The sequence below is a fragment of the Pinus tabuliformis genome, chromosome 3_2 (genome assembly GCF_031772625.1).
Source record: "Pinus tabuliformis cultivar Carrire ecotype Pingquan chromosome 3_2, CPIR1, whole genome shotgun sequence".
NCBI classification, from domain to species: Eukaryota; Viridiplantae; Streptophyta; class Pinopsida; order Pinales; family Pinaceae; genus Pinus; species Pinus tabuliformis.
Window position 1 is genome coordinate 609410107 of NC_142302.1, and position 23597 is coordinate 609433703.

Here is a 23597-nt window from a genome sequence, read left to right on the forward strand (position 1 = left end):
GTGAATGTAGTACTTCAGCCATTAAAGCCTTGGTCGTGTTTGCACCGTCACCTCCACTTTTTCATTGGCCGATCATTCACCTCCATTTGATTGTTTACCCATTTTGAGGAACAGCTGCGAAGAGTGATTTCACTAGCCATCCTTGTGACACTGCCGTGATTGGAAAATTCCAAACCTTACCTGGAATCAGCTGCTACCCGTTTTATCACTCGTTCCTCAAAAGACGAGTCTCCTTTAAGCTCTTTTCAACTGACTCGTAAAATATGAAAAGATTGCCGAGCCATTGGCCTCTCCAGCTCGTTAAAGGGACAGGAAGTGCTATCCCTCCTCTAGATTTTAATCTTTTTGGACCCGAGGGATGATTACACAAAAAGATCGAGCGCTTGTTTTGTTTGACTCGTTAAAACTATCGAAAATTCATCCCTTCTGTATTGTTTTATACTTTTTCGGATTTAAGGGATTAGATGATGAAAAAGGGATTTGGAGTTACCTTTACATTCCTTTTTAGACTCTCTAAAATTGAAAAGGACCGAGTTATCTTTGTCGTTAAACTCGTTAGAAAGATTAATAGCGACAAACTTGTCTATAGACGAGAACGAGTTTCACTATCGCTAGGCTCGTTAAAACATAGCGATGGGTTTTCCCGAAGGGCAAATTATAGAACAAGCATATGTTATCCTCCTCAAGCTTGACAAAAATAAAGAGGTACTGGTCAGCAATGACTAGGGAAAAATTGGGAAGAAAACTCAAAGAAACTTTGTTGGTAGCAAGTCGCTCTTGAACATGACACTTCCACTCCGTGTCCGAGTCGGGTTGGGTTGTTTCATTCACCGGTCACATCACCATGGTCACGCCATACCATCCACATTTGGGGTTAATGCTACCAATCCATCACATCAGCCTCGCCGATATGTTCAAGAGAAGTCATCCAGAGAAGTCACCTGTGTCTCACCCACTACCATACATTATACTCCATTCTTTCATGACTGCCACCCTGAACCTTATATCACCAGATCGTTTTCACCTCCATCAAAATCATTTTCTCCATTCCGTGTCATTGATGTGGGATTCATTAAGGCCCTCCTGTGACGGATCACTTCTTGTCGACATCAGCTCATTATCCAAGAAGTTGATCTAGGAACACCCCATTCAGTACTTTGAAGCTTGCATGCCTCAATGGCAAGTTTCTCACTTCCGGCGATAGGTTTACATCAATGGCCTTCGACCGAAAGATTTTGCGTGGTGTTCGACGCCAAGTCCTTTATTCACACCACGTGAATTGTACTGCAGTACCTTGAGGGTCATTATCATTATCGGTGATTCCTCTCGCGCTTGTTAACAGTTTACATCATTGACTGGTAATCAAGCAATGTCTTTCCATGTTCGACTTCAGAACATTTCTCACATGGATCGACTTGTACTTCGAGTGAAGATCGGACGAGATTGAAGACCCCGGATCTAGTTTCATCCATCTGGGCTGCGATATATATTCAGGGAAATAAAGACATTAAATGTACAACATTGCAGCACAGATAATCATCCTACCAAAAGGATGATGGCTCTATCAAAATCATCAGTCTACACTCGGACGGTTGTCTGTCCTATGTACATGAAAATGAATTTATAAAGCTGAGCATGGGAATGCCCGCCTCAGCTAGATCATGAAAATATTATGAAGATAATGTATTGTATTGTATCTTATTACAGGTCTCCTCCCAGCATTGAAAGAACTTCGGATCCTCATAATAAAGCATTTCACCTGACACCAAAAGGTTAACGGCCTCATACTTTAGGGGGCAACTGTTATAGACTATTTTGTGCCCTACAACTCCAAGCATGAAATGTCCATAAACCAAGGGCTCCTAAGTCCCTAAAAGTGTTGTTCTAACCCCTAAAGGAACAAGGTCAACAGATTACAGCTTCTCCCAGAAGTTCTCCATGAAAAACTACTCAAAATTGGTCAAAACAGGATCATTGCAGCTATATAGAGCAGTTCTATATAGACACTTTTCCCTGTAACAGAAGGGACCCAAATAAACACAAGTGTGAGGATAGGGGTATGTACTCATTAGCCTCTATTGTTGGCCCTTTCTCTCATATTATTTTTATGTTATGTTTCCTCTATGGTTATCCAAATACATAGAAATTCTCTAAAGAATGGGTGACATTAGTAGAAGTCGCTGCTGATGGCTATATCATGGATTGGGGGACTATTTTTCCCAACAATTTGACCACTCAAATCCACAATTATAGACAGAACCGTAATGTTATTGAGAGAACGAATCCTCCTTTGTTTATGAGTGCCTATGTCATGGACGCAATTTTCTTTTCTTATGATTTTCCATCTAAAGGATGGAAATGGACAAACCAATTTCCTAGTCCTATATCTGTTTATCTCAATATCCTTTGGGAAACCAAATACCATGCTCACTTCTATAAAAATTTTCATGAGATCATGATCCCTATCCACCAAGAGGTCTTTGGCAGCAAAGCCCCTAGACTCACTGTAGAAGCCAATAGAGACTTAAATTCGTTAGGAAAGTGGTTTGGGGAAGAGTCATTTACTTACATTTGAGTTTTTTGGTAGCCTTTCCCATCCTCATGTTTTTCCACTTTTGTCCCGGATAAATTGTTGGCCAACAAAATTTCTTATCAAATAGTTGGTAAGGGCTTGACTAAAGTGCTTAAAGATGCCAAGAAAACTTCTTGGCCATCTTTTCCTATTTCCTGTGGTACCTATGCCTTAGAGAATTTCAATCATTCCCTACTTGAAATTGAACAATTAAAAGCCTTTAGTTTTCAAACCATACCAAATAGGCCATATGACCCTAATGGAGTCATGAAATATGTTACAACATAGGCTAAGCTTAGACAATTTTCAAGCGAGTTTGGCAGGTTCGATGATTTGTTTGAAATGGTTCCAGAGTATTCTATGGTAGAAAAATTGGTATCATATCATCTAAGTACTGACAAATTGATTAGATTCAATCAATATCGTTAGTGAAGAATAGCCCATCTGCCAGAATTTTTGTTAAAATAATCTCAACAGAACTCAGAAGTTTTAGATACATCAGTCTCCTCTTCGAAAGCTCCAATTATTTCCCAAGTCTCTGAAACAACTATTGTAGTTGTTGAGAAAACAAGCGAAATTAAAGAGGAGAAAAAATTGGATGAAGTATGGGAGGATTTCAATCGTGTTTTGACAACCAAAGAAACTTGGGTTATAGGTATGTCAGCCAATATACAAGCAGAACATGTTACAATCAACAAAGAGACGTCGCAGGTTTTGGAAACTACCAGGACAACCTCATTTATTGTTGAGAATTCCCAAGGGATTACTATTCTTGAAACTCCCGAGAAGAACATTGATGTTGAAATTTTCGATAAATCCACTGTTGCCGATGATATGGATATAATTCTTGCATTCCCTACTACCGAGATAGTCCTCAAGATTGAAGAAATCCTGCCTGTGTACACATTTTACAGCCCAAAACATAAAGCAATGATGATCAAGTCAAGAAAGAAAAGAAAGTTATAACAATCACAAACACTAGTTTCAAATGAAACTCTTTTTCAAGTTCTTTGGAAAGGAATTGAAACAATCCCTGACGAGGAATTAAACAAACTATCTCAGTTCGTAGGAGCTTACGCTAGTCCTACCATTGATAAAGCTGCAGAAATAAAATTGTTTATAAAAGAAAAAGATGAAAGGATTGTTCAATTAGAATGAAGTTTCCAGGTTGAAAAGCAAGCAATCGAGAAACAATGGCAAGAAAACCTTACCGAGTTACAAAAAAGTTTTAATTATTTAAAACTACAATTTGAATTTGAAGTGGAGGACAAAGATGAATAGATTGCAATTGAAACAAATGATAAACCAGCTGAGGGAAAATCGAGACATAAATGAAGTCTACAAGGAGGCATAAGAACTGGATATACTCCTAACAAAGTAGCAGGCTATCTTCTATCACAAATTGGCTCTAATTCATGACTTGTCAAAGACCAGTGATTCTTTAGTAAACCAATTGTCTGATTTGAGGACATTTTTTGAATAAATTGATGAGAGAATCTCTGAGTACATAGATTAGCAAGACATTGCTCAGGGAATATCAGTTGATCTTCTTCGAATTGAAGAATCACAAAAGGATATCATTTTCGATGACTGGGATATCAAAATGAAACAGGCAGAAATGGCTATTATCAGAGCTAGAATTCTTGCCTTAAATTTCACTGAATACATTACAGATACCTTATTGCAAGTCAATCTAATACGGGAATGCCCAAAGGACACCTTTCCATATGTCAAAACTTTTAAACATTCTTGGTAGGAAACATCTAAGAAAAAGTTTGAAGATATTTAGAGTTTATTAAAATCAAACCTCGAAAGTTATTGGCATTTCCTAGTGAGACCATATAGTCAACAACTCGTGTTGAAGTATGTCTCTCGAATGCAGCAGTTCAACTTCATCCAACGCTTAGTGATGTAGTGTTTACGGGACAAATGTGCATGCAATGATGTTGGCTTAGTGGGCCTTGAACTAGGTTCAACGTTAATTTAGCCAAACAAATCCCTACACTACTGGCCCTTTTGGCATCAATTCGCGGAGTTTGGGTTGAAGTCTCACCTGAAGCAATATGGGGAGATGCTGGAACCAAGTTTCCGCACCTAGAGATGGTAGTGATGTCATTTTGTGCCCTAACTCTGCCTTTGTGCAGATCGATAAGCCTTTTAGGGCTTATCGATATACTTCCCTTAATTGGCCTCTAGACCTTCGCGAAGGTATATGACTGTTGTTAGCAGACTCTAACCAGGCGAATAAACCACTTACGCACTTGTGTAACTACTCTTACTTTTGTATTTACCCAGATCGGCTTAAGTATTTGCTAACTTCAATAGGCATTAATATGTTCTTCGCGTAAACAGATATTATTATTTGCGGACAGATAACATTGTAAAACATATAGATTCACACATCAATATAGCATTAAATCATAAACCCAATATTTAGCATAACATAATTTCATTCATTGATAATAGAAGCACATAGATCAAACACAGATATTTCCAGAGTAATCTTCTTTATTAATGCATCAGATCTTCTTACAGACTCTAACTACCTTGCACACTCAGCTGCAGGGGTCCGCGCACTCAGCTATGGACTTCTACCCTATGCCTCTACGCACACAGCTGCAGAGCCTCTCTTCTACTCTAATACTCTTCACTCTTTTCTCTTACGGACCCCTCAATCACTTAACTTCCAAAACTTCCTTAGACTCTTCTAAGACTCTCATTTTTGTACAATCCCATGGTTCGCGGGTCATGGGTGGATCTTCTAAAGCCAACAAAACTTACATAAAAGAAGGGCGGAAACCCTTTATGACACTTTACATCTACACACTCCATGACCACAAATTGCAGATACTTTACACTTTACATACAAAAACTTGGGCTTTCTGCCCCAAAATTTGGGCTTTTAACCCCAAAATAGACCCTAGGGGACCTTGTCCCAACAGGCGCCCAACACAAATATGGCGAGTCGACCCCGAGTCACTCTGCCGGCACAGAGATCTTGCTGTGAAGACCTCCCAAATCCACTTGCACCACTGCAAATTCAGTGGTACACTACGTCACTGCCTGCTTAACTTGCTCTACCAGCTGCTCCTTTGCTGGTCCTGCACTATCTGCATGAATCTTATACTATGTTGTTTGCAGGCTAGTCAACGTTTCCTTAATGGTGGCAGTGAGCACATAAGTCTCATCCAACCAAGGCCCCAATCTGGCCTTGCGTACTGTCTCTCTTTGCTACGTTACATCCGCTTATTCTTTCAATTCCTTCACCTCCTACAACTTTTCCAATTTCTGCATGATAGCAACGGTACGCGCCGCCGCTCTTGCCTCGTCATAATGTTGCTACAATTCCCTCACCTCGGTTGCTAACCTATGTGGGTTTGGATCTTCCTACAAACTGGTAAGTACCTCCAGTGATTGCTCGAAGAGTGCAGTGCAATCTGCCACCGCAGTATCTACTGCAGCAATTGCATTCTTGACAGTTGCACCGCGCTATTCTCTGACCTCCGGTGGAGTTGAAGGTTATGCCCTCAACTCGAGCTCTGTAATTTTGAGGTTCATCTCAAACTGAACCTTGGCCATCTCGTTTCGAGAATCACACACACCTCCAACCAATTTATGAATATTGGCCTCCAAGGCGCCTCTTCGAGGATGTGAAATTTTGGAATGGTTCTACACGCCTGCTGCCACCATTGCAGTGTGCTCATTCTTCTCCTGGACCTTCTTCTAAGTTTCTATCGCTTAAGTTTTCTCAACGAAATTTTTTTTGTTATTAACATTCTGCTCCCTAATCACACTCAGCGCGTGCTGTTCTTGGGCCCTCAGCTCTGCGATCACACCTGCTTGCAGCGTGTGAAGGAATTCACTTGGGAGCATAGCCAAGTTGAGACCAATGTTCCTTAAAGCAGCCCTATCAGCCTCTCTCTTCGCACTTAGGGCTCCATCAGGTAGCACGAAAACCTGAGGATCTAAGGAGCAGACCATCTCCACTGCTCCAGTGGTCCCTGACACCAAACTAGTCGACATCGCGCTACTCTGCCCTACATTGGCCTGCAGTTGAGTAGTTTAGATCTGTAGCTCACGCAGAGTCATCTGAATGGCCACCAAGGCTTGCTTCTATTGTTTTTCTAACTACTTTAGCAGTTCCGTGGTCACATCCCTGACCTTATCCCCAATGTCATCTAAGTCACCTTCTATCAAGTTGATTAGGTCGAGCGATGACTTAGTAGCCTTGGTCTTCTTCCGCAGCCCTTCTCCTGTTCTCGATTCCATTTCACCCAGAAGGGGGTGCTCTCTTGGTCTGTTCAGATTGCTCTTCTTCCTTCATTTGCAGTGAAGGAGACTTCTGACTTCTGTCAGAGTCGTGCTCTTCCTCTTGTTCCTTCGCGGCATGCTCCACTTCTACTCTTGCTTTTTCCTCAGTCTCCTTTTTCCGTCTTTCAACCAACTGTTCCATTTTCGACTGGGCCTCTTCCTTATTTTTCTTTCTTGCAGACTTACTAGACCCGACTGACAAATCTGAGGTTGGACGCCACTCGGCTGGACAACGATCAAGGACCATTGCTATGGCATCATCCGTTGCAAGGTATGGGAGATCATACCATTTCTATTCTGGGTCTTTCTACACCCAGATGGAGATATAGTGGAAGTCCTCTTTGAACTCCACGTATATTGAAAACTGCTCAAAGATAGTTGGTGATAGTATTGGCTTGTGGTTGATGGCCATATTGATGCTCATCTCAATCAAAACCCAGAAGACCTTGCTCTCACGGACCTGCTCAGTGTCTTTTATGGCCCATAGTGAAGCAAACTTTGCTGCTTCTGGAAAATTTGTCGCGATCGGAAGAAACTGATTGTCCTTTGGAAACTACCACACAAGAAACACAATTGACAACAACAACCAAGAGTAATGAAATGTTTTGCTGTGGTCCTGTGCCTCCCTGCAGTTCGTGAGAAACTCGCTGCACAAGAAGCGCACCTAATTGAATTGTACGCCCTCTGTCTATTGGGCTGCTAATGAAGCAACTGGTGCTAACTCCTCATCTACGTGACACTTCCTCATTACTTTCCCAACCAATTTCTAGGTGGCTACCTTCACTGCGAGGTCGGTTATGCTTGAAATTGAATATCCACGCGGCTTCTTGACAAGCTTAAACTTGTCCTTCATTCTCTTGGTGAGGTCGCGCTCGCCCACCTTTCCACCAAATTCCTTGGTAGGATTTAGTTATGAATGGGGTATCAGGGTGATCCTATGGATTAACATATCAGTTATAGGGATTGGCTCCTCCACCCAAAGGCACCCATCGTGCACTAGGCACAACAATTGTTTGACAACTATCAGATTTATGGGCACGCAGTGGTAATGCGACACGCATAGCAGGTTCAACAATCTTGCCTTTTCCACCCCACGAATCCACTTCATCGGTTCCAGTGCGGTGACACCTGAATCCTTATAGAACACCCTCTTCATGAAATTATTAGTAGCCAGGTGGGGGGACTGATCCATGTCTGCCAAGTCCCAATCTTTAAGTTTTAGGTGGGGGATGTGTACAAAGCACGGTCCTTCAAACACGATATTTTCTGGCAGCAGGGGTGTATTAAGCATAAAATTTCCATCGTCTGGGTCCTTTGGGATATTCACCTTACCCTGATGTGGAGGGATGTATTATGGTAGTTTTGAGATAGGGTCTACACCCTCAATGTCAATGTCCTTTGCGCCAATACCAGTTTCTTTGGATTCTAGGTTTACCACCTTGCCTTTCTCCTGTGTAGTAGGCTTCTCTTTCTTCGGGTCCTTCCTTGGTGACTCGCGCATCAGCTGTGTCACTTTTTGTTTGTCCTTCTTTGTCTTGGAAGCCTCTCCTGCCAGTGTAGGCTTCGGCCTAGGTGACCTCAGTGATTTTGGCATCGCAGCGGTCATCTCCACACTTACGACCTCAGGGGCAGCTCCCTTAGAGGCCATAGATCCGCCAACACTTGCAGTTTCTACAGGCGTCGACATGAGGTTATTCAGGAGCTCTTGGGTTTCCTTAGGCAACTTGTCAAACACTGAACTGGCCACTAGGGAAAATTTTAATGATGGAAAATTCTCTTGAAGTTTCAAAAACTTTGGCAAATCTCATTAGTCCCTAATATGAAAAATATAAAATGTTGATTGATGTATGCGTAAAATTATTCAAATTTATAATGATTGTATATATACTCTCTATATAATGTTGGAAACTTTTAAGGAAAAATATTTTTATATTGTTAAATTTGGGCGAAAGATTTTTATAAAAAATGGAAATTGGTGAATCTTTTTTTTTTTGGAAAAATCATTGAAAATTAGCCCACCTACGAATATTAGACCCTAAAATTTTCCATGTTGGCCATCAAATCCTCAAAGACTGTAGGATTCATGCACACTCGATAGCACGACATAGAAGCTCTCAACATGCAAAGTGTTTTTCACTGGGCGACCATTTGTAATTTATAGGCAAATTCGAATTCAAATCTGACCATCCCCTCGAAAATCCGTTCATAAATTCTAGATTGGCGGCAAATTTTCAAAGATCTCGCATTTAAATTCTGCCTTAAATGCCGCTCCCCCACTCCTCTTAGCCATTTTCTCACTGTCAAATCATGAACAGTGACCATAACGGTGATTTTCTGGCTACCCTGTGTGGTCTCTCCTCCTATAACGTAGCTCCCTTTGTGTTTCTGCTGATGTTGTGACATTATTCTATCCTGCGCAGTCCCCCAGTCGCACAACTCTACAACCCAGGCAATGAAATTTATAGTCTCACACCTCCTTTCAGCTTCCTAGAGTGCTAAGACTGTGCTTCCATCATATAGTCATCTAGCTAGATCCCCATTGTATGGCTCAATTGGCTGCCATTTACCTTTTTGGGAAATGGATATCCATTCAATTTCACTAGTTGAACTACTCCACCATTGGTGATCCCTTTGATGACATATGGCCCCAGCTAATGCATCTGAAATTTTCCTGGAAATTTATCAAAATTTATGTCATATAATAAAACTAAATCATTTACCTTGAAGGTGCGCAGTTTGCTGTGTCGATCATGCCATGCATTTTCATGCTCCTTCTAAACTTGCTGATGGAATCCAACCAAAAACCTATCTTCTTCAAGCTCTGTCAGCTACGTGAGCCTCTCTTCCAGGGCTTCATGATTCTCCATTCATGTGAACGCCATTATGCGTAGACTAGGTACAATATACTCCATTGGCATCACCGCTTCTACGCCATAAACCAACCTGAAGGGTGTCTGTCTAGTTAGTTTCTTACAAGTAGTTCTGTAAGCCCATACCACTGTGGGTACGTGCACGTCACAATAATTCCTTTGTGCATTGCAAACCTTTGTCAGCACATTCTCCAATATCTTATTAAATGCTTCAACCATCTAATTATCTTGCGAGTGATATGGCGTGCTCTTTTGATGACAAACTTGGAATTCCTTTGTCAACGTGTTGATCATTTCATTAAGGAAATGTGTACCATGATCACTCATCAAAATCTTCGGGCAACCAAACTTAGTCAACACATATTCAAAGAGGAACTTTGTTGTTGTTGCCCCTGTACAGTCCTTCACGGGCTATGCCTCCACTCATTTGGTCAAATACTTCGTCGTGGTGATGATATACCGCATACCCGTCTTCTTTCCTGGAGGTTGAATCAGGCCTACAAAATCAATGGCTCATTTCTCGAATGGATGTAACGACACTTGCGGATTCAGAGGCAACTCATCTCTCCGCGATGGCCCGCTCGTCCTCTGAGAAATTCCTAGCAAACAAAACCTGGTATTCACGGAGTAACTCAATGACCTTACCCACCATAGCATCATCCCAGTAGTCCCCTATCTTCGCAAACCTCGGCTTCGCCTTTGTCTCGATATTCACTTGTCTTGTTTTTAGTGGCGCAGTGATATCTGTGTTTTCTATCTGCGGCCCCTCAAATTCACGGTGTCCTTCGGTTTTTAGGATATTAATGTTCCTCGGATCCTCATCTTCCTCTTCAGCAGTCACATTGTAGCACTCCAGTGCATGGCATAGTTGGGTGGTCTAATCTGGTTGAATCAAATCCAAGGGATCCTACGGTATTTTGAATATCTATGCTTTGACCTCTTGTATTGCTTCATCAATGCACTCAAATCCATCTTCAAAGCTGAATGTCATCAAGAATCCCTGTCTCAAAATATCCCATTCGTCCGTGCCATGGCAAAGCTCTGTCTCCAAGTACCAATTCATAGGTATTACATCCAAGGTGTGACAGAACAGATGCACCCACTCCGATTGCAGTTCTACTCCATAAGCATCGATCCATTTGGCTAAGTGATAGTGGAGATCACTCATTCCATTGTATTTCTCTGTCAGCTGTACCTTTGGGTGACCAAACTGCACCCTCATCATTCTTCTATATTTGCGCCATCCATAGAAGTTTTCTTTGTGCGTACCCCACCATCTTATAGGCATAGTGCGCAGTGCCAAGTCCAAGGCTTGGAAGCGATGCTTCTACGAAACTTCCCTTTCAAACACATCCAAAAATTTATCAACGTCAGTTAAACCATCATAGTAAGGTAGATTTCTTACCTTTGATGATATGCAATGCAACAATTTGGTCATCATGTTAAATCGTAGTGTAGATACTTCGTGCAATCTATTCTGCCAGTGTTCCAATTCCTCGTCTGAGTCTAATGTGTAGGAGCTTTTGTAGTCCCATGCAAGACATCCATCAGCTGTTGGATTCACCCAATCTTGATATTGCGCCATTATCTTATAAACCTGGTCCAAATCTTCATCACTTTCGTAATCACGGACTGGTTTAGTGTAGCGCGGTCCCTTTGCAGGGTCCAAGAGTACAACTACGTGGAGCGATTTTCTTTCCAATGACATCGTCTACTTCTTCAAATTAATCACTCCATTCATGTCAATAGCCCAGTCGATCCCTAGGAGCGCAGGGTAGGGATTGCTGTCATCCACAATCTCTATCACTTCAAAATCGGCCAACGTGATCACTCCTTCAATATTGACTGTCACTCCCTGTAACCTTCCCATGGGGATAATATTTTGTTGATTCACCATCCTCAATTGAATAGGAGACCACTGCAGCGTAGGTCTCCCCATTCTCTCCCATGTATGTTTAGGAAAAACATTTGTGTCAGACTCTAGATCCAGAATAACTTGGTCCATTTCATATTCTCTTATCTACGCGGTGAGTCTCATCTCCCACCCTGTTCTTGCCTTATGCTTACCAATCTTCCTGACCATGCGTGGGCCGTCAGGAGTATTACCAGCACATTTATTGATCAACTCTTGTAATCCCTTTACAACCTTGCTATCTCGAAGCAGCTTCATACAGGTCTCCAAAAATGTAGTAAGCATGGATGGGTCCATTTCTTCAGACTGCTTATCTTGACTTCTTGAGGTAGAAGCCTCAACGAAGCTTTTCTTTGCTTCCATGAAGGTTTCCTTCGCGTGCTCCAAATCAAAGCCAACCTCATTTTCTAGAGCTTTGCAGACCCATTCACCTTCTTCAGGCTTCTTTCCCTTGTCTTCGCCAGTCGTCATTCCACTTTGTAGCACAATGTTCATATTAGGATCCTCTTCATGGGGTTCAGCCCTCATCATTTGCAGATTTTGGGTAGGCTGCTAAGGCTGTGCTCCTTTTTTGCGTATCTTAGCTAGTAATACAGGGCAATCTTTTGTCGCATGGTCAAACTGAGTGCAATATCTGCATGACAGGCATGTTGGGTTCGTGCATTCTCACACATAGTGTCCTGGTCCCCCACAATTGTAGCAAATCACCTGTCCTTGACCTCTACTAGGTCCTCCTCCACCTCGGCCTTGCCTATGCCCATAAAATACTCCTCGTGCTCCCCCAGTGCCTTGATCTGGAGGCTGAGTTTCTTCCTGCACTCTATATGTGGGTGTTTTATCCATCATTAGCTCATAGCTATAACAATTATGCTCATCATGACCCACCGATTGACAGAAGTTGCAGAAGAGTTGTTGTGGTGTCTGTACAAATTTCTGCAGCAGGTGACAATTGTCTGTCACATGTTTTCTAGAGACCTAACAGATAGCATACCATAGCGCGGGCCCTATGCTTGGCCTTGCCTAAGCTTCCTGCCTCAGAGGCATCAGACCTCCTGCTACAGCATAATTCGTGAACACTAGGAAGTGATCTTTGTCATGCCCTCGACTTTTGCATTTCAGGAAACAAACTTCTTCACACACCTCTGGCCAAACTTCTCTATCCTTCTTCAGACTTTGAAACTCTAGGCAAAGGTTTTGCAACTATGCGTGAATCTTTTGAACTCCCAAATTAGCATCTTGCATTAGCGTCCCACGCAATCTCATTGCAATCTCCAGGGCTTCCGCCTGGGTCCCAATCTTCTGTTGCAATAAAGAAACCCTCAGATGAGGCAAGAGTGAAGCCACAAAAAATTTGCAGTGCTTCCCATCCGTAAGATTCATGTTATCTTCACAGATCGTGCACTTCATTCTCTGATCCAGATCCCAGGGTGTCTCGCCAAGATTCATCATGATATCCTTGAATCCCACAATTGATTGAGCTTCAGACTTAGGCTTACTGAACTCCTTATTCAGCGCGGTCTGAATATCTGCTAATGAAGCCATCGGGTTATCAGTGTAGTACTTAATGTACCATGTTAATGCACATTCCTGTAGAGCAATAACCAATGTTGCTTTCTTCATCTAATCATCCATTATACCCTAAGCCTCCCATACGGCCTTTGCGACGAACCAAAACTGGTCTGGGTCCTCAGTTCCTGAACCCTTGAAAACAAGCAACTTTATTGCATTCGCCATATTGAACGGTGGCGGAGGTGGTGGCGGTGTGGGCGAAGGTGTATGCTGTGGAGGTGAATGTGGAGGTGGGGTAGGTGGATGGGGTATTTTTTGGAACGCTCATTTTATTAATAGAATAATGCTCTGTGGTGAAGCCTATGTTGTTTCCTCGTTGTCACTTAGATGAGGTTTGATCATTAGGCTATATTTAGGGTCTTTTCTTCCTCTATCCCTGAAGATCAATCCACTTCACGTAGCTCCAAACATAAAGGTAACTGCATAACCCTATTTTAGCACAAGAGCATCTTAATCCAAGTCTTTAAAGACCTTAAAGACTTACCTCGTGGTCCCTTGAATAAGCGGCGCCTGCTTCGCTGTAACTGACTGAAGTATCAACATCGAACTCTGTCACAAATCCTCTTATGATACAATTGAGCCAGTGATCAACAACGCGTGCGATCTTATCTTCTGAGGCTTCCAATCTCTGCACTAACTTCGAGGTCCACACTATCGAACCATGAAGCCTCCACCTTCCTTGGCCATTTGCCAATTTAGCGATCCACTCGTATAATTGAACTGGGAAGGAACAAAAGAATATTTCGTGTATCTCTGTGTACAGATATCTATACAACCACTGTTCTTTCATCAATCTCGGATTTCTTTTTTCTTGCGATGCGAATTAGTGGATCTTCCTAGCCAACCAGTCTTCAATTTCCTTCTTAGTTGGATTCTAGTGAAGCGACATCACACATCTCTTTATGCAGATCCCAGTCTCGAAAACAGAACCATTTGTTGTCTTAGTGGGCCCTGACCCACGTTCAGCGTTAATTTAGCCAAACAAATCCCTAAACTATTGGCCCTTTCAGCATCAATACGGGGAGCGCAGGCTAAAGTCTCACCCAAAGCAGTATGGGAGGATGTTGGAACCAAGTTTGCACACCGAGAGATGGTAGTGACGTCATTTTGTGCCCTAAATCTACCTTCGCACAGACTGATAAACCTTTTAGAGCTTATCAATATACTTCCCTTAATTGGCCTCTAGACCTTCACGAAGGTCTACGACAATCGTTCGTGGACCCTAACCAGGTGAATCAACCATTTACATGCTTCTGTAACTACTCTTACTTTCATATTTACCCAAATGGATTAAGTATATGATAACTTCAATAGCCATTAATATGTTCTTCACGTAAACATATATTATTATTTGCAGACAGATAACAATGTAAAACATATAGATTCACGCATCAGTATAGCATTAAATCATAAACCCATTATTCAGCATAACGTAATCGCATTCATTCATAACAAAAGCACATAGATCAAACACAGATATTTCCAGAGTAATCTTCTTTATTAATGCTTCAGATCTTCTTACAGACTCTAACTACCCTGCGCACTCAACTACAGGGGTCCGCGCACTCAGTTGCGGACTTCTACCCTAGGCCTCTGCGCACATAGCTGCAGAGCCTCTCTTCTACTCCAAGACTCTTCGCTCTTTGCTCTTACGGACCCCTCAATCACTTAACTTCAAAAACTTCCTTAGAATCTTCTAAGACTCTCATTTTTATACAATCCCATGGTCTACGGGCCATGGGTGGATCTTCTAAAGTCGACACAACTTACATAAAAGAAGGGCGGAAACCCTTTATGACACTTTACATCTATGCACTCCGCGACCACAAATTGTGGAGACTTTACACTTTACATACAAAAACTTGGGCTTTCTGCCCCAAAACTTGGGCTTTTAACCCCAAAATCAACCCTAGGGGACCCTATCCCAACAAACTGGTATATCCCCCCCAGCTGAAGCCGCTCATGGACATATGTGGTCTCAGAGAGAAGATGAAGAATAAATATTGAACACAGTCATGAGTTCTTGTTACAACATATCACTGATTTATCTATCCTTTATCTTAGCTTAGTTTGTTGAAGCTTTTTTGAAGAATTTTTATTTTAAGTTTACTATTTTTGTAATATTAATAGGTTATTTAAATCCCTTTCATGCATTTAGAAAGGGGTCCAAAATTTTGAGAAGACAACTTTGAACTTGCACTATTGTTTGATCCAATGTTATCTAATTGAGAAGCTAAGTCTAAAATATATCTTTTCATAAGCAAAGCGCTAATGCATCGGGTACTATTATCTTTATGTTATCGCTATGTGTTATTGAATTAGATAGTGAATTTCTTATATATTATTTCGTTATATAAATGCTTTGAAAACAATTAGTCATTATCACTATTGATGTGCATAATTGAATTATTTGTGATTATGTATGAGATAAAGAGTTCTTTTATGTGATTGAGTTTTAACCAACTAAATTAATTAACTATTTAATTAATTTAGTTTATCATATATGCTTTATTTTCATAAAAGTATTGAATGATCTACATTGTTATATACTTTGTGAAATCTTTCTTTAAGTCACATATAAAGAAGTACTATCCCGGGAAATAGGTAGAATAATTTTATTTAGTATTTTCATCATTAGCTATAAAATCATTCCATTAGTTTCATTTTGTTATTATAATAAATCTCTTTAAACGAGAAACTGGTATACTGAGTCGGACCCACCAATTTCAACAGAAATGTAGTTTCTTTAAGCTCCCGATCGGGTGGTATTCCCCGATGTTAAGGTCGTCAAGTTCCAACCTTCAACACAATCCAAATATCACTGTCTAGAATCACAATCACAAGAGACATATCTTACTTTAATACCTCTTGGTTGTATATCAAGAGTCACAAGAATTATTGCCATAAATTGTTGCTATATATTATTGTCTAGAGTCTTAACGAGACATATGTTATTAGGGCTTCTCATGTAAGCCACAAATATCTCCCAACATACTTCATAGAGGTCACTCAAACACTGCCCTAACTATAGAAGGTTAGAGCCATTAGGGTAGCTCAAAAAGTATGTTGAATATGTCTTGCAAGATTTCGCTGGAACAAACCTCATCCTCTCAAGGAAAGGTCATATGTAATCACATGGAAGAACATAAAATATCATTGTTAAATGTTTCTTAAATTCACTAAGATAGGTCCATTGATATCCATAAAGGAAGGTCATAGATACTTATAGAAAGAGGTTGTAAATGGGAAAAAATTAGCCATACAGAGAAGACCACATATAGGACTGAAATAGCCACATTAGTTTCTCCATGTTAGGCCACAGGACTAGGTGTAGAAGAGGCCACGTTCCACCAAAAATATAGGCCATATTAGGCCGCATACTTTTCCACAAAGAAAAGATCGCAATCCATAGATGGGACAAAATTAGCCACACAGAGAAGACTGCATATAGGACTGAAATAACCACTTTAGTTTCTCCATGTTAGGTCACATGACTAGGTGCAAAAGAGGCCACGTTCCACCAGAAATACAGGCCATATTAGGCCACAAACTTTTCCATAGAGAAAGCATTGCAATACATAGAATAATAGGCCATAAGATCACCTAATAGTTTCCCAAAATGGTGGAGGCTTGGCGCCTATATATTTTTGTTTATGTATGTGAAAAGACACTTGCATTGGGGGTAGGCCAACATGAAATTTATGAGGCTGACTTGTAATTTATGGAGGGAAACACAAATTCAACTAATATTCAAATATATTTTCCATATTCTGGCTTTCCCAAATTTATGCCTCATCAAATAATAATGAGAGGAGTTCCAAACACATTAATAATAAGATTTTCTTTTAACCAAATTGAATTCTTCCTTGGGGAAATATTAGCTTATCTTGTGGTAGGTGGGTTTCTAATGGGAAATTCATCCCATAGCTGCCCCAAATTTTAACACTTCCTCTCAGATAGGGAGGAATTTCTAGATACACCACGCATCTCATTAAAAGTGTACATGTCTGATCATAGCTGCATCAACAAGTCATCCATCTCATCACATCTCATCTCAACTTTTCTCTTCTCTATTCTTCAGCTGAACAATGATGTCTTGATCTAAAGAAGAAGAATAATGATCTAATTGGTCTATTCTTAGACTTGACAATAGGGGGAGATACCACTTGCGACAAGTGCCAATGATTAGACACACCTTCTAATGACAATAGGGGAGATACTACTTACCATTTTTGGTAAGGATCAAACACATCCTATTGTCCCTTGATCTTCTTACCTTTCTCCTCAAGAATCAAGTGGTAGAACACCTGCATCCACTAACTTGGGGGAGATACCACTTACCATGAGAGCTAAGGATTAGAAACATCTCGAGTCACCTAGGGAAGATACCACTTACCATAAGAGGTAAGGATCAAACACGTCCCAAGTCTCCTCACCCATTAGCCATATGGGTGGAAATCCCAACAAGTCTAACTTGTGGGTATGATGCATATTGGGGTATGATCAATAGTAGGGGAGATACCACTTACCATGAAAGGTAAGGATCAAACACATCCTTTTTGACAATAGGGGAGATACCACTTACCATTGTTTATAAGGATCGAACACATCAATTTGTACATGTGTTCCCTAAACCGCTAGAGTTCCCCGACTCCATCCACCCCTAAAAAAATTAATTGAAGTCAAAAGATAGTGGGGGGAAGCATGGATTAGTGTTATCAATTAACCATGATGTTAAGTAGACTAATCCTTCTTGCGGACAAGATGGATCACCCTAGATTTCCAACAAAACCTAGTAACAAACATGAAAAGAATTTCTACCTTTTCTTAGCTTATGACTAATTGAAACAAGTAGTATGTGAATAATCACTTACCTATTTAACAAAGTTTCTGTTGAAGTCCTTTCATTTCTTTCCACAAGAAGCTTCCCCTTGATGCTTTAGAGGTCTTTCCAATGCTTTCTACAACTTCTCCATGATTATCCAAAAGAGATCTGCATAGACAGAAACATACAAAAGGATCAAAGCATCTAGCATATGAAATCAAAGGTAAATGAAGTTCTTAACTCAACATACATCATAAGTTGAATCAATAACCAATTATAAACCATGTGAGTGATCAAGGAATCTCACAAATAATATCAAAATAGACATGATTAGGAAAGAACAATTGCTTTTTATTGAATTCAAAGGAGAACAAGCTTACAACCTAGTTGCCTTGATGTCACAAGCCTCTTCCCATGATCTCCAACCTTCCCCTTAGATGAAAATTCTTCTAGCCCTATTTCTGTAGCATAAACATACCTTTAGTGGTCCCCTCCAACCCTCTGGCATGTGTTTGATTTATAGGCCAAGAGGAGGAGGTTTGGGATCCTCTTCCTAAGGGATGAGATCCACAAATGGTGGGATAGGGGATCCATAAAGAGAGGGAATTAGCTCCATGATGAGAGGGATCAGGCTTGAGTAAGCATCAACTCGAAGCTTTTAGTTGGGAAATATTCGCCCAACCAAGCTTCTAGATTTTAATTATAATTTTTTTCTTGTGTTGAGTCATGTATGCAGTCTAGTGTTGACTTTAAATGTCAAGTCTACATATGCATAGAAATTGGCTAGGGAACTACACAAGCAATCAAAAATAGGTTTTTGGGCCTTTTAATCCAAAAATTTCATTCTCTTTGGGATTGCTTAGTTTTTAACCTTGCAGGGGAATGCTTTGGAACACTTTGTTGGATAGCAAAAGCTTTAGATTGATGGTCATTTTCCAATGGAGAAAAAATGACGTGTAACATGTGATCCCTTCCTGGAAACGATACTTTCTCCATAACTCTAGGATTCTCTCTAAAGAATTTCAACAACCTACTCATTAGATGAGATTTGTTGGAGCCTCATTGCTCCTCTCTACACTATATCCCAAATATAGTGATATCTAATACATTATGCTTTGATCTGTCATGGAACACGAGATTATCTGAAATTCAAATCCCACTCTTATTGTCATAGTATATCAAGTCGTGTCCAACACATACTCACGAAACTCTCTCAAGAGATTTCTCAACCACATTGCCTCACAACTAGCCATGGTAGCGACAATGTACTTTGCCTATGTTGTACTCAAAGAAATAGACTTGTACTTCTGGCTCATCCTTGAAATCATGATAGACCCCAAGCTAAAGAAGCACCCAAATGTGCTTTTCCTATCAACAACATTTATATCCCAATCAACATCATTATATTCATGGAGTCTCAAGTCTGTGGCAGTGTATCTCAGTCCATGAATGACTGCATCATCTAGGTATTTCAATACCAGATTTGCAACATCAATATAGATGTACAGGCTCTATATGGCTCAGAGAACATGCTACAAATCAAGGATCGATCTAACTTTTGGCTCAATTTCTTTAGTGAAATTCATCATGTCAAGCCTAGGGGACTTGCAGGAGTCCATATGATACTTTCTTGAGGCTTAAATCATGAGTCTTTTTCTCATGTGCCTCAAAAATATGAGATAACTCCAAGTAGGCTTCTTCCTTTAGTACATCAAGGAGGAAGCCAACTTCACATACATCTGATAATAGTGCATCTAGCGATTGGAGCTAGGATCTCATCATATCCCTCTCCTATTGAGAGAATATTCCTTATCACTATTTAGTATTGCAGAAGCATATTACATTGCAACATCTTGTCAACTAGAAGGATCCTTGTATGAAGGACATATTTCTCCATAGAACATCTTGCTTGATTGTTACATGATATTCTACTCCCTTTGAATAGGAAACCTTTTGTAGTCATAGTCATCAACTTGGGAGACTGCAATCCTTCTTCTGAGGTTTGGGCTATTGTCCATTACCAATATAATCATGGGATGGGTCTACATCCTCCTCAATCTCAATATTGAGGACTAATTCTATAGTATATATGACCTGTAAATATATTAAAAGTACCAAAAATGCCCAATAACTTCCAATAATCCCAATACAAATGCAAGAATAAAATATAGAATCTTCATATCTTTATTAATATCAAACCTTTGAGGTAGGGAAACACCATACAACTACTCCTTAAGGAAGGATAACTCTCCACAAACCATATGCTTGTCAATACAATAATCCTCAACATCCCACAATGAAGAGTATTTAGCCTCTATATAGGCTTGATACATACAATACCATGGGTAATTACCATGAGTCTCTCAATACCATACATCTAATACAATGGGCTTATCACATTATTCCTAACTACTTGTGGTCCCTTACATTATGTGGGTTAACCACTTTATTTATTAACTATGGCCCATCACATTATTACATTATTCCCTTGGGTACCTCCCTTTGTACCCCATAATATCCCACCTATGTATACTACATTCCACCCGCCTTAAACATGTTTCGTCCCCGAAACATAAGAAGAAAAAAAATAATAAGATCTACTCAAAAGAGTAGTTCACTGGTACCATGCATGTGCATCTAAACATCCAAGAGAAAGGTGATTACTCAATCTAGTTGATGCCTCGCTCACTTGAGGCGGACCTTGTTTATGGACACTTGATCTAGCCTATGCCTCGCTTTCTTGAGATGGAAGTTGGTTCTAGCGGTTCCTCTTAATTGAGGTGTTGTGGGTCGATCATTGCTCATCTTTATCTATTGCCTAGGGTTTGTTTTCCTTGTTTCTAATTCATTGCCACCTTGTTGGTTGTTGCCTTGCTGGGTGATGCGGGTGGTGATATGTTGAAGCTTTAACTGATGGAATATCTTTCTTTAATTCACCACCTGATGGAGCCTGAGTGATATCTGGTACCTGTTGTGGCGGCTGCAATTGTTGCTTGTCTTCCAGTATTACTTCTGCTACAGACTCCTCACCTAATGTGTAAGTAAATGCAGTGTTTTCTGCTTCGCGCTCCTTGGACTCTACTTGTTTACTGATGAAAATATATTGCAATGTAATTTTCTTCTTTTTATACCAGAGCTTCAAGAATTTCTTCTACACATTAATATTGACAGTACCAACGGATTCCATCCAAGGGTATCCCAAAATAATATCCACATCATCCATATCTAAAGCATAAAAATCAGAATGCAACACATACTTATCCAGGAAAATATTCAAATCTTTATAAACTTGCACCTCTTCATTATCAACCTGTGTGTGCTCCATTTATTTTGCTGAGACTTGCAATCTTTTAGCCAAATGAACATTAATAAAATTATGCTTGCAACTAGGATTGATAGACACAATGATCTTCTCTTTCTGAATATATCCATGAACCTGTAATAAGGAGATACCAGTAGAAAATAACCTCTTATGTTTCTCATTATCCTGTTTTCTAGCATGAGACCATTTGTCCAAAAGGAATTTTTCAAATTCTTCATCGGGAAGGCTTACCAACTTCTTTTTGTCAATGGTAGGGCCATCATATTTTTTGTAAACTTCCTCTTAGTAGAAATCATGAAGGAGAATGAGGGCTTTGAAAAATTTTACCTACTTTATGTGGAAAATTTTTAATGGCCACAACTTGGTCACTATGGTGAAAAATTCTTATTATAGCCCATTTTTGGAAATAAAACAACCATTCTACATCTTCTCATGTGATTGAAATCATGATCTGGGCACTCTGGAGCTCAGATTCGCGTTGCAACTGTCCTGTCGTCAAAAAAAATTATGAAAAAAGAGCTGATTTTAAATCAGTGATATCTCCCTCATCTGGACTCTGATTCGATCGATTTCTTTTTTTTTACAATTTTCTGAAATTCTACACAAAAATTGCAAAAATTTACTGGAGATTTGTCTTCCATGAATTGTCGTTAGAAAAAATTCTGCAACACAACTGATTTTAAATCAACGATATCTATAGAAATTTCACACCTGTAGATCAAATTGATATATGCAATGTACTAAAGCATAATACTTGATCTAGTTCTACAAAACATTAAGCGGAAGCATAATTGATTTCATGAGCAACATCAAGCATAAACACATATAACTGATCAAGAGAAATAATCAACCATAACACAAGATATATCACTGGGGAAAGCACTAGCATAAAACCCCTATTTGTATTATCAATCAAGTGGAAATCCTCTTCTGTTTACAAAAAGAATCAGCTCAAGAGCTATCCTGTACTCTCTGCAATCAAAGGATGAAGATCATAGACTACCTAGGACTCAATATATAGACCACAAGTCCTCTAATATCCTATATTACGTATTTCTCTTGGAAATAGATCCTTCTCCATGCAAGGAATACTTACTAGAAATATCCAAGCATCTGATAGTACATTGTCCCTCATCTGATCTCAACTGGGTCTCTGTCTGAACTGACATGCATCAGTTATCCATGAGGGAATGCTTAGTTATCTGAAATAATAGTTGTCACATGCATGCAAGCATTAACAAACTATATCTCATTAATTTAACAACTTGTTAAATTAAACTAATTGGACTTGACTAAGTCAACTAATCCTCTCATTATAGAACTCATACTTGATTCCTCAACCAGTGGAGAAAATCAAGAATAAATTCCTCAATCAGTGGGACAATTAGTTGCATGTTCTCACAAAGAATTCAAGTTTAATTTTCCATAATTAATTAACTCATGGAGATTAATTAATTAATATTTTAAACTGCTGTTAAGACCAAATTCGTTTTTACTTCCTATAGTTAGACCAGGGATTGCATAAAATAGGAAGGGACCCAGAAATGCTATTTTTAGCAGTTTCACCTCTCACCCAAGGTGGCCAAAATGCTCATTGGTCAAACTGCTATTTTTAGAAGTGCTATTTTTAGGAGTTCTATTTTTAGCACATTCTAAATTTAGCATTTCTTGTTGCACACTTTTCAACACTCCCTCTCAACAAGAAAAGGATTATTAGCAACCCCGATCCTGTCTCTATGGAACTCAAACTTTCCCTTTGATAATGCCTTTGTCAAAATATCTACATCCTGTTCCTCGATCGAAATATATAGAAACATCATGATCCTCTTGACCACACAATCCCGTAGATGATGATAGCGGATATCTATATGCTTGGACCTATCATGAAACACTGGATTCTCAGAGAGTTTATTGCAACTCTGATTATCACAATATATCACGGTAGGATCCATCATTTGACCAAACATTCCCACTAGAATCTTTCGCATCCAGATGGCCTCACATGCAGCCTGACTAGCAGCCATGTTTTCAGCCTCCGCTGAGCTAAGTGTAACTGATCTTTGTTTCCTGCTATACCAAGAAACCACATCTGACCTAAGGTTGAAGATTCCTCCAGAAGTGCTCTTCCTGTCTGATGGACTACCTGCCCAATTTGCATCTGTGAAGCCTTGGAGCTTCACTCCCTTTGTCCACCTATACCATAATCCATAATGTGT